Here is a 12,350-nt window from a genome sequence, read left to right on the forward strand (position 1 = left end):
TGAAAACACAGCAATGGATAGGAATCTGCTAGAAATTGCTACAGCAATGATAGCAATCGCTGCACTGGAAGTGGAAAAGAAGGACAGAAGAGGCAGAAAAAGAGGTTGTTGGGCTCGACATTGGCTGCAGAGACGTGAAGAAGGGAGGGGTATATACAACATGCGATGAACAAAATGGAACCAGAGGACCCCAATGAATTCTGCAATTTTGTAGGCATGGACAAGTCATGTTATGACAAATTGCTGTCGTTCATCAGTGATAACATTTGTCACAAAGACACCGTCATGAAGGAATCAATTTCTCCTAGTTGAAGGTAAGATTGTATGTACTGCAATATACCATATTGTTAGGATTACAATTTTTGTGTGTGTACTGTCTGTATTTACTTTGTGGTGATTTCTTCAACAATACTGCAAGTGGGTTGTCATTTAGAGTCTGAGAATACCAACAAAGTTTCGTTCATTGGTAGGGTACAATCAGTGGCACTGTAAACATAACTGGAAAAGTGTATTTGAATGCATACCAGTTGCACATATTAACTTTTACTAAGACCAAATGGAATGTTTATGTGCCCTTCCACTACATCATTAAGCTGCTGAAGAGCACTTTTATGCTAAATTATTTACGGTTTACACAGAAAAATCACAGTAATCTAGCACTGTTAGTATTATTTTTGGCCACTTATTTGTAATTCAAATGCATTATATCCTGTAGCAGTTATGTTTTCCAGATTTCACCGTATTCAGGCAACTTTGCACATTGATGTATACAGCGGGATTTTGAGTGGTAATTTAGATTGCATTTGTTCTTTTAATATTTGATTACTCCTAACTGCAGTATCGTTATATAATTTGTATATATATATCACTATTCATTCTGCAACCATCAATGTAAATAAGTCTTCTGGATAACCTTGTAACAGCTCAATTTGGCTTTTGAAAAGGCTTCTCTACTGAAGATGCAATAATCTCATAAATTGTTGTAAAACTAACTAAAAAATCTAATAGGCATTTTTTGTGATGTTGTATAGGCCTTTGAATGTGTAGATTATAAAATTCTGCTAGGGAAAGTAATATGGTATGGGAGTAGTGGTCTCCCCCACATACTGACAGTCATATATTAACACTGGAAAATGGAGGCTACTAAATAAAATGGGAATAAGAATAAACTGACAGTGGGAAAATATTAATATGCTGTTCTGCTAAGTTTAGTGCTTAGCTGACACCTGTTCCTGGTCTACATAAACAATTTATAAGAAACATGTGACTTCAAAATCTCCAATGTCTGCTGATGGCGCTATGTACTGATAAAATGTCCAAACATATCAATACTAGAGTCAACCAGCAGAATAATAAAGGCCTACAGCTGGTTCACAGCCACTACCTTTAACCTTAATATGAAATTACAAACATATCAAAATGACTTAACAGGTACCAGAAGTAGTGATTAATAGGGAATTCAGTTTATAAGACTCCAAATGTTAAGTTTGTGGGCATTAGATGGATAATTAACTGAGATGTTACAAGCATGGTGGATACGTAACCATTTTACAGAACTGTGCAGTAACAGCGTATTAGGATATTGCTAATTTAACATCTTGCTGAAGTTTCAAAGACCTAGGGATTCTTACATGCCAATAATAATAACGCCAAATAGTATTTAGTTTGAACTCAGTAATTCACAGCCACAATACTAAAGGTAACAGAGAGGAGTTTTACATTCTAATGTAGTAGCATCTAACAAGTTACCAGTGGACATCAAGCAGGAGACTGAAAATTTGATATATTTAAATATAAAGGAAATGAGTGTTTCTTTAGCCACTCTAAGATACTTGAATACTGGGACCCCAGAATGTGATTTCTGCATAACAGTAATGTTAGTATTAGGGTGCAACCTTACTTTGCCTGTATATAGACAGCTTATACTGGTTTGTGTGAGGTATTATACAGCAGCAGCTGAGCAATGAAGCAGTTGTCTTTCTCAAAAAAGGTGTTTTATTGTAACATACTTATATAATCTACAAATAATTACCATAACTGAGTAGATTGATGCTAGTCATCATTTTGTTGCTAGTATAGAATATAGAAGCAGCCAGCATATATTGCTTCTGCCTCTTGTACATGTCTTGAGTCATTCAGTATTGGATCTATTGAACTTGATGTGTGAATGAATAAAAATTTTTTTACAGGCTTGCTGTTACTCTCAGGTTCTTGGCAACAGGGGAAAGTTACAAGAGTTTGTCATTCTTGCACAGAATATTTGTGCCGAGTATTTCACATATTATCATGCAAGTATGCACAGCAATTCGAGATGTACTGAAAGATAAATATTTGAAGGTAAGTGTGTTCTTTAAAGCTATAGTTGAAGTATCGTCCCACCAAAACCAATATCCTCCATCATTACTGTGAAAACAATGTCATCAATATCTCACTGCTGTCACCATTCTGTAGGCTCCGACAACAGAAAGAGAGCGGCAGCTGACTGATGACATGTTTGATGAACTGTGGCAGTTCCCAAATTGCTTAGGTATGTTACTTAATCAAGGAATTTACATTTTGTGTAGTTTATTATAACTGTCTCCAAATAAAATCTACTTAAACAAAATTGACAAATCATCTCTGTTGTTTTATTGACAGGTGCAATGGATGGGAAACATGTTGCGATTGCTGCACCAAGATCAGCTGACTCACTTTATTATAATTACAAAAAATTTAATAGCATTGTATTACAGGCAATCGTTGATGCTAAGTATTGGTTTTCTCTGATTGACATTGGGTGCAATGGGCGAGTAAGCGATGGAGGAGTCTTTCAGCAATGTAAAATAAGCTCTGCACTAAGGGAAAATTGGTTGCAAGTTCCACAAGAAAAAGTGCTAAAAAACAGCAACATATCTCTTCCACATGTTGTTGTGGCAGATGACGCTTTCAGACTCCAGTCATACAGCATGAAGCCCTATAAAGACTATAAAAATGAAACTCACAAAAATGTTTTCAATTACAGATTATCAAGGGCAAGATGAGTTGTTGAAAATGCCTTTGGTATTCTACATCTACATCTACATTGATACTCCGCAAGCCACCCAACGGTGTGTGGCGGAGGGCACTTTACGTGCCACTGTCATTACTTCCCTTTCCTGTTCCAGTCGCGTGTGGTTCGCGGGAAGAACGACTGTCTGAAAGCCTCCATGCACGCTCTAATCTCTCTAATTTTACATTCGTGATCTCCTCGGGAGGTATAAGTAGGGGGAAGCAATATATTCGATACCTCATCCAGAAACGAACCCTCTCGAAACCTGGCGAGCAAGCTACACCGCGATGCAGAGCGCCTCTCTTGCAGAGTCTGCCACTTGAGTTTGCTAAACATCTCCGTAACACTATCATGCTTACCAAATAACCTGGTGATGAAACGCGCCGCTCTTCTTTGGATCTTCTCCATCTCCTCCGTCAACCCGACCTGGTACGGATCCCACACTGATGAGCAATACTCAAGTATAGGTCGAACGAGTGTTTTGTAACCCACCTCCTTTGTTGATAGACTACATTTTCTAAGCACTCTCCCAATGAATCTCAACCTGGTACCCGCCTTACCAACAATTAATTTTATATGATCATTCCACTTCAAATCGTTCCGCACGCATACTCCCAGATATTTTACAGACGTAACTGCTACCAGTGTTTGTTCCGCTATCATATAATCATACAATAAAGGATCCTTCTTTCTATGTATTCGCAATACATTGCATTTGTCTATGTTAAGGGTCAGTTGCCACTCCCTGCACCAAGTGCCTATCCGCTGCAGATCTTCCTGCATTTCGCTACAATTTTCTAATGCTGCAACTTCTCTGTATACTACAGCATCATCTGCGAAAAGCCGCATGGAACTTCCGACACTATCTACTAAGTCATTTATATATATTGTGAAAAGCAATGGTCCCATAACACTCCCCTGTGGCACGCCAGAAGTTACTTTAACGTCTGTAGACGTCTCTCCATTGATAACAACATGCTGTGTTCTGTTTGCTAAAAACTCTTCAATCCAGCCACACAGCTGGTCTGATATTCCATAGGCTCTTACTTTGTTTATCAGGCGACAGTGCGGAACTGTATCGAACACCTTCCGGAAGTCAAGAAAAATAGCATCTACCTGGGAGCCTGTATCTAATATTTTCTGGGTCTCATGAACAAATAAGGCAAGTTGGGTCTCACACGATCGCTGTTTCCGGAATCCATGTTGATTCCTACATAGTAGATTCTGGGTTTCCAGAAATGACATGATACACGAGCAAAAAACATGTTCTAAAATTCTACAAGAGATCGACGTAAGAGGTATAGGTCTATAGTTTTGCGCATCTGCTCGACGACCCTTCTTGAACCTTTTCTGAATATTACTGACAACTATTAAACTTGCTGTAGACAAAGTGGAATTAATTACGGAAACACTTTGCATTTTACATATTTTTTTAGACTGATGAAACAGACAGCACATATACGTCAACCAGAGACGTGGAAAACACGGAGTCTTGTATGATGGAGGAAGGGTCATGGCGTGCTGGTGCTCTGTGGGGTAGCGTACACCAGCAGAACTGCGAGGCAAGCAAAGGAAGTCTGTGAATACTGTGAATATTTTAATACGAGTGTTTCTGTCCCTTGGCAATGGAGTCAATTAAAAACTTCAATTTTTGAATGGTAATGTATTTTCAAAGTAATAAACACTAAATGCATACAATTCAACAATTATCATCCATTATTTGAGCTTCCATGATAAATTTCAGTATCTTATGTTTTGTGTCTCTCACAGTCATTGGATTTCGTATTCTGGACAACTCTTCAACAATGAAGTGTCCCAAAGCATCATGTGGAGATGGGTCTAATGCCTTTTGGGTTAATTTTGAGTTTAAGTTCTCCAGTACTGTATTTAGTAAGGGATTACTATCACTCTTTCTCATCTTCCGAACTTTTGGTGTAGTGGAATATGCACCAGAAACCACTGGAGTACTAGGCACCTCAAATTCAGCACTGTTGTTAACTACCACCACATCCATATTCTGTAATGAAAAATGGCATTAGTGTTCAAGAGGACTGTTTAAGTTTGTTTAATTTCATTAATGGCTACTGTTATCAATAAAAGTAACGCTGGGAGGTTAAGATTTAATCTCTGTCTTTGCAAGCTGGAATGAACTTATTTGTGTAGGAGGTTATGAACATTACCTCAAGCGAGTCTTTTACTTACATCAATTGTGATATCTGGGCGTTCACTATTTGATGTACATGGTGGGCTATCGATCTAAGGGAAAAAAATGTTTCAGTATATCAATTATTACTTACTGTACAATAAAAAGGAAAAATGTTATTGACCTGACTTACATTACTACTCTCATCATAAAAAATTATGATCTCAGTCCTGTTGATTTCTATCACTGAGTTGTCAGGCGTCTTCCTAGTCCTCGGGATTTCTGTACCAGAGTTGTGAGGCACCTGTAAAATTCCCTCATTTTAGTTGTGTATTAGACCTCAGGTTGCTTGGAGCATGGCTGCAGAGAGGACAAACCAGTAACTATATGACCCAATGTTGTATATAATATTTTATCAACATATAACTGAAATTGTTCCATGCAGATCTAATAATGTGACATTTAATGAAACATGACTAATGACTTACAAGGAGGCTAATCAACTGAACTGACTACATAAATACTAAAGAGTTTTATTCTGCTGTTTTTTCATTAAACATTTAATTGTAGCAAACTGGAATTCATTTCTACATTAAATGGATCACAAGGCCACATATATCAAAAGAGAATTTCCAAATTGATGAGCCTTATTGATAACACATTTGGTCACTGTGTATTGACAATATCATATATCATTATCCATCCGAACAACCACATTTATCACAAATGTTACCCAAAATTTTACTGAAATCAAGTCTTCATGCCATGAACAATTACTCAACATACTTGTGCTCTAGTTTTCTACTATCCACAGTGAGTGATGTTAAGCTGCTATCTGGTCTGGTTACACATTAATGAAGGTCTCACTAAACAAAACTCATCAAGAATAAGCTGTTTTTGTAAGCAGTCAACATGAATATTATACTGCCTAGTCCACTGAGAACTGTGAGAATTCTCTACACCATTTACAGCTAAGACATATCAAATTATTTCAAATGTTTAGTGTCCTGTGGTTAGTAAACAGTAATTGTAGGGGTGTCATATTATTGTAATTGAGGCAATTTTTTTGGAAAATAAGTAATGAGTGAAATACAGCCGAGAAGTAAAAAAATAATTATGTAAATATAATGAAGTAAATGTCATTTAAGCTGGAGACCAATTAAGTGGTTAAGTAATATGTAACTGGCCAGTGATGTGTCAAACTGCATATTCAGTAAAGAACCAGAACAAAAACTGAACACCATTGACCATCATTGTCTATTAATAGTTACAGGTGGAAGAAATGGTATATCTGATTGCATACTTTTTGTTATTACTTTGGTCTTGCATTGTGAGAGAGCATTCATAATTATGACTACACTTGGTACACAACATTCACTGCACCATAATCAGTACAGTCTGCTTGAACAATGAAATAAAAGTATTACAGGGAGAGTCTGTAAAGATGTTACCAACTTTGATATATGATGGAGGGAGGTAAATGTATCATTTTGAGGTAAGAATCCCTAGTTGAAAAACAGCAAATGTTGTAAGTCATACGCGAAAATTGTTCTCATACCTCTGACAGAGAAACTCTTGTATCGTAATCTCTTTGCTTTCTGTATTTCTTGGAGGAGGTAGTTCAAACCAAATCAATAAAAAAAAATTCAGTATGCATGGGCTTGAAAGTGCACACATGAAGAGCTGTATAAACACTTATTCATATTTGCTACTATGAAACATCTCTTATACTGACTAATTGATCATAGCTCCTAAGGTAAGTGTTTTAGGACCCATGTTTACCAGACAATTTTTTTATTGTCTTGATACATACTACTTATTCCCAAAATATGGTAAGCAAAAACTTTGCAGCAGAAAAGTGTCATAGTCAAAGGCACCAGAGTGGTTTCCACTTATAACTTCTGACTGTCATTTCTGGAAAAGTGCACACATGAAGAGCTGTATAAACACTTATTCATATTTGCTACTATGAAACATCTCTTATACTGACTAATTGATCATAGCTCCTAAGGTAAGTGTTTTAGGACCCATGTTTACCAGACAATTTTTTTATTGTCTTGATACATACTACTTATTCCCAAAATATGGTAAGCAAAAACTTTGCAGCAGAAAAGTGTCATAGTCAAAGGCACCAGAGTGGTTTCCACTTATAACTTCTGACTGTCATTTCTGGAAAAGGGTCCCTTACTCCAAATAGATACATCTTCTTCATTATCCCTAAATGAATGTAACATCAGAGAAACAACTGGAATTAGTGCTAAGTATTTTCCTTCCAAAGAAGAAGATCCATGAGTACTTCCACAAGTTTACTTTCCACACCACTTCAGAGCTAAGTGACAATGACATTGATGTTGGTGGCACTGAGTCATCCAAAACTGCTAACATTGGAGAAGACCCTGTGGATTCCCTGTCAGATTATAAGTGGGCTTTGCAGCTGAGAGACACCCCCATACTATTTAACCATAACATACCAGAATACTCTCCTCCCATCGCCACCAACCCAACAGAGAACTGCCTAGTTGCTGGAAGAAAGCCCAGGGTAATTACATTAACATGTTGCAGGTTAAAAAGAAAGTCACATGTGGTGCATTAGGCATTGGGCTACACTGCAAACCAATCTCTTACCACACATTTTGTTTGCATTCACAAATGTCTTCTCCCCAAACTTTGAATGAAACTGACACCACATAATCTAAACCAGACCTCAGGCTATGTTACACATCAGTATGCCAACACAACCAAGAAATCGTGTAAATGGGGAGTGGGGGGTGGAGGGGAAGAAGGGAGATGATGGGAATTAGCACTAAAACACTACCCCTTTGTCACCAATATTTCTCTGTTTTTAAAAATAATGCTAAGTATGAGTACAGTGCCAGTAGAAAAATCTCTGGACAGAAATGTAGTGGAATTGCTAAGTAAACTAAAGTAGAGTATATCCAGGATCTAGGCTGGGAAGGAGGAAGGATAGCAACTGATAAATTCTTTGGTGAATGGCAAAATAATTTTGAGATTTTACAACTAATCATTATGGGCAAAACTTGCTGTATCTATCACATCTTGCTTTTCTTCAGGCTTATATTAATGTGTCACATCATTTTGTGTGTTGGGACAGAATGTGACTTCCCTTTGTGAAGACCATTTCTTTTAGAGTGGGGGAGGTACCTGCCCCACCGAAGAGATGTGTACAAAACTGTATTACGTGACTGGTTTACATGTACACGCAAAGCAGCCACACTAAGCCCACTCCAACTACTGGGTGTCTTATTTACTCTAGGTACATTCATAAATTAAAGATGTATTATGTGGCAAGTTCTTTTACTCCATGGAGTATCTTCACAGAAAGGTTTCAATTCAGTTAATATCAGCATTGAAATACTATAATATTTTATGACAATCTGACTTTTCATTTGATTAAATAACATGTTAAAGCCTTGGCTTCTTTCAACATCTCAGAGACTCATCCCTCTCTATATATATAAAATAGAGGGAAACAAAACAAAGATGAGGTGACTTACCGAACGAAAGTGCTGGCAGGTCGATAGACACACAAACAAACACAAACATACACACAAAATTCTAGCTTTCACAACCAACGGTTGCCTCATCAGGAAAGAGGGAAGGAGAGGGAAAGACGAAAGGATGTGGGTTTTAAGGGAGAGGGTAAGGAGTCATTCCAATCCCGGGAGCGGAAAGACTTACCTTAGGGGGAAAAAAGGACAGGAATACACTTGCACACACACACACATATCCACCCACACATACAGACACAAGCAGACATATTGATCTTTAAATTCATCAGTGATTTGTGTTTTGCCTAATTCAAAGTATCTTCAGATTTTCTGATATGTGTTAAGTTATGGATATCAATAAAACATCCCCATGAAGAAAATTTATTTTTGTTGTTTTCGTATCACAGATATCTTCAACTTGCTTATCAACATCAGCCACTCTGAAAATGTCTGGAATTATGCAAGCCATGAGTCATTGATGAATAAAGAAACACTAATTTCAGCATCACAACCAAGACTGCTATCTCCTCTTGTTCTACTATGTAAAACTGAGCATATCTTCACTGTAAATTTTGTGCAGTGAGGCCTCATGGTTTTAACAATTTTTAGGAGTTTTTGTGACTGAACTTCAGTCACATTTACGTCCATGGTCTGAAAACTGCTGTTAATAAATGCAGGGTAGAAAGAATGTCATATTGTACAACTTTGACTATCTCCTGTAGCATTTTGATGCAGTGTTCAGACGGATGATTACTTAAGCACCGCTGCACATATTGTAATAAATAATCCAGTTATTGTGGCCATCATTGGAGATATACACAGAGGACTGTGATGCATTCTGCAATTTGTCAGCACTCATCTTTAAAGTTCTTAAGCAGGGTTTTTGGGATAGCTGGTTTCTCAAGATTCTGATAGTTTTTCAGCATCTTTGAGATGCTCTTGGGTGATAAAAGTAAACCTGTAACTGTTCCCACTGCCCTTCTTTGTGTTATGTTAATATCCTGCTAGTGCTCTTTAGTATGGGCCCCACACATTTGAACAATATCATAGAATGTTTCTCAAATGTTCATAAGCAGTCATTTAAGGGACAGGGCCAGTTGCAAGATACAGGGAAAGCAGTGTGTGTTAATACTATGTCCAAAAAAAAGTATACTGTGTACTACAATGGTTAGATAAAAAAGCTGTATATCCAGTGGATCTGCATGGGCACAATTATGCTTTAGATACCTGTGTCTCTCATGTCATGCTTGACAAGGCTGGAGAAAATCTGATACCCTGAAAGTTGTACACTTTGACGCCATTCTTAGTCTTGCATTAATGGTGGACTGAGTAGAACTTAATTGTTCCTCATAATGAGATGTTTGATATGGCAAGGTCTGAGCTTATATTGCCCATTTTATTGCAGCTGGAGAGTCAATCCATTGGCCTCAAAATTGTTGCATGCAGAAACTCTTGTACCTGAACAGCGAGGTGTGCTGCTGTAATGGTGACCCATGGCTCCCTTGTCTTTGACCTGAGGTGTCAACAATGTTTCCACTATATCTGAAAAAATGTTTCCTTAATGTAGACTTAAAAAGGCAAAGTATGGTGGCATCCTGGTCCATATTAATATGAGGTGAGTTCCTTTCTGACCCTTTCACATAATGAAGGTCGTCCTTGGGTACAAAACCATCAATCATTCTGTGTGAACTGCAGTAGGTCACACATTTGTCAGAAAATAACACTATGGAGCAATGCACAGATTTTGTACATTTTGCCAGCAAAGCACTGCAGGCTGCAACTTGCTGCTCTCAGGTAATTAAAACACATTTCAGTATCCTTAAATTTTCAAATATTTAATGTCACTTACATTGTAACCTCAGTACTGGTTCAGCTGACATACTACAAATACATTTCATCAACATCTGCTATCACTGCTCAAGCAGCTGAGCAGTTGTTTGCTCTCCCATGTCTGCCACGTGAGTTGTTTGACACTGCCTGAAACAAAGGCAGGTTTATCCAAATGGAGTACGGGTTTTTTCATGAGGTCCTGCTAAAGCAGTATCTATAAGCATCTTTCTGTAGGAACTCAAGCACTCACACTCACAGCATTCCTAAAGAATGTTACTGTATCGGCTCAGTATAAATGTGTTGGGTTCATAACTGAAACAGTGAAGTAACCCACATTGCAATAAAGCCAAAAATGCTTCTCCTAGACTTCAGTGTAGGTATACCTGTGAAAGAACTATTTATTTGCACATTTGTTAAATGTCAGGAGGGGACAGGGACTTAACATATGCTTAAATTGATGTTACGTAAGTCATGTGTGTTGCAGTAGCTGGGAAGGTTTGAGTGCACTTTCTATGTGACAACAGGTGGACGGCTGCAGTAAAGAGCCAGTAGTATCAGGCTCTGCGACTGTGGTTCATCTGTCTTAAGATTTCTCAAGGGCCTACATTCAGTGAGCACAAGCTTGCTGATACCAGGGAACTTGGACCCTTTGTACATGCAAAGCTGTGCTCACACCTGGACCACTTGTTAATGTTAACTTAGTTCCTTATCTGCAGTGCTGTATTCCTAACAAAATCAGGACATGCGTAAAGATTCTGCAACTTGAAGTATCACTCACTGCTGCGCATGCAGATTAGTCTTTTAGCATAGGATATCGGCATGCCTGTTTTCAACCTTACTTTGATGTAATTTTTGGGGTTCCATACATGCAGTGGAGGTCCCACAACCGAAATAAACATCAAAGTAGATTGCAAAAAAGTTAATTATGCAGTGCTGTCAAAACTGTATGGAAGACTCTTTCTCTGATGTACTACAGGGAGTACATCAACACAACTTTGGTTACATTTGAAAATTCTCAAAAGGTCCTAATGTTCTTGCCCTTCTAGCAATGGGCTTGCAATGTCACAGGGCCATTTCTTAATGTACAAAGTATTCATATCTTTCATGTAGGATTTGAGTATTTTTGTTTGAAATTAGCCTTTGCTTCATTGTCTCTAATGCCCTGACAAAATTGTTTCCTGTTAATTTGGGAAGTCATTTTGCTTAATTATCTTCTAGGAACCAGTGAAATGTTTTTGAAATGCTCTTCTGAAATAACTTTCTCTGCTTCCCTTGTTCAAGCACATGGCTTTCTTTAAATTGTTCAATGGCTTCTACTGACCTCATAATTGCCCTGTATGATGGAATGTACACCAATGTCCTTTCTGAGGTACTGAGAAAATACTAATCTCCAAAAAAACACGAGAAAACAGGGCATTGTTGCACAGAAACTTGAGGCTTCATAGTGTTTTCTGCACGCTGTTGAACTCTTCTCTCATGCTTCATTTTTACTCATCTCATTTGAACATCTGTTAAAATTTATTCACAGTGACGTTTTCAAACTTCTGATAATGCTACATTTGAATCTAAATTATTTTTAATTTACTATACATGCAAAAGATAAATAATTTTCCATGTTGCTAGATTTCTTGTTTTCAGATTCTTATAGTGTATTGAAAAGCAATCATTTTCCTATGGTCAATAAACACTTTTCCCAAAAACTATATAGTCATAATTTTTATCTACAGTGTTCAAATACTAAAATCAAGTTATTTTCACAATCCATTAAAATAGGTTTGGAGGCTTCATTTTTCTGTTTATTAAATGCATACTTCTATTTAACTATCCAAGTTTAAAGCAT

The 12,350-nt window shown here is 37.5% G+C and overlaps 1 long non-coding RNA gene across 2 annotated transcripts; it reads right to left on the reverse strand.

Annotated features, from left to right (window-relative positions):
• Nucleotides 1-4,657: 4,657 nt before the first annotated feature.
• Nucleotides 4,658-10,651, reverse strand: LOC124553954. 2 transcript variants are annotated; one of them, XR_006968183.1, is made up of 4 exons: nucleotides 10,530-10,651; nucleotides 5,365-5,475; nucleotides 5,231-5,284; nucleotides 4,658-5,045 (listed from the first exon to the last, which is right to left on the reverse strand). It is a non-coding gene; the product is annotated as an uncharacterized LOC124553954 (long non-coding RNA). The 2 variants fall into 2 exon arrangements; XR_006968182.1 differs by lacking the exon at nucleotides 10,530-10,651 and having other exon boundaries at nucleotides 5,365-5,503.
• Between the last annotated feature and the right edge of the window lie 1,699 nt (nucleotides 10,652-12,350).

The sequence above is a fragment of the Schistocerca americana genome, chromosome 11 (genome assembly GCF_021461395.2).
Source record: "Schistocerca americana isolate TAMUIC-IGC-003095 chromosome 11, iqSchAmer2.1, whole genome shotgun sequence".
In the NCBI taxonomy this organism is placed as follows: Eukaryota; Metazoa; Arthropoda; class Insecta; order Orthoptera; family Acrididae; genus Schistocerca; species Schistocerca americana.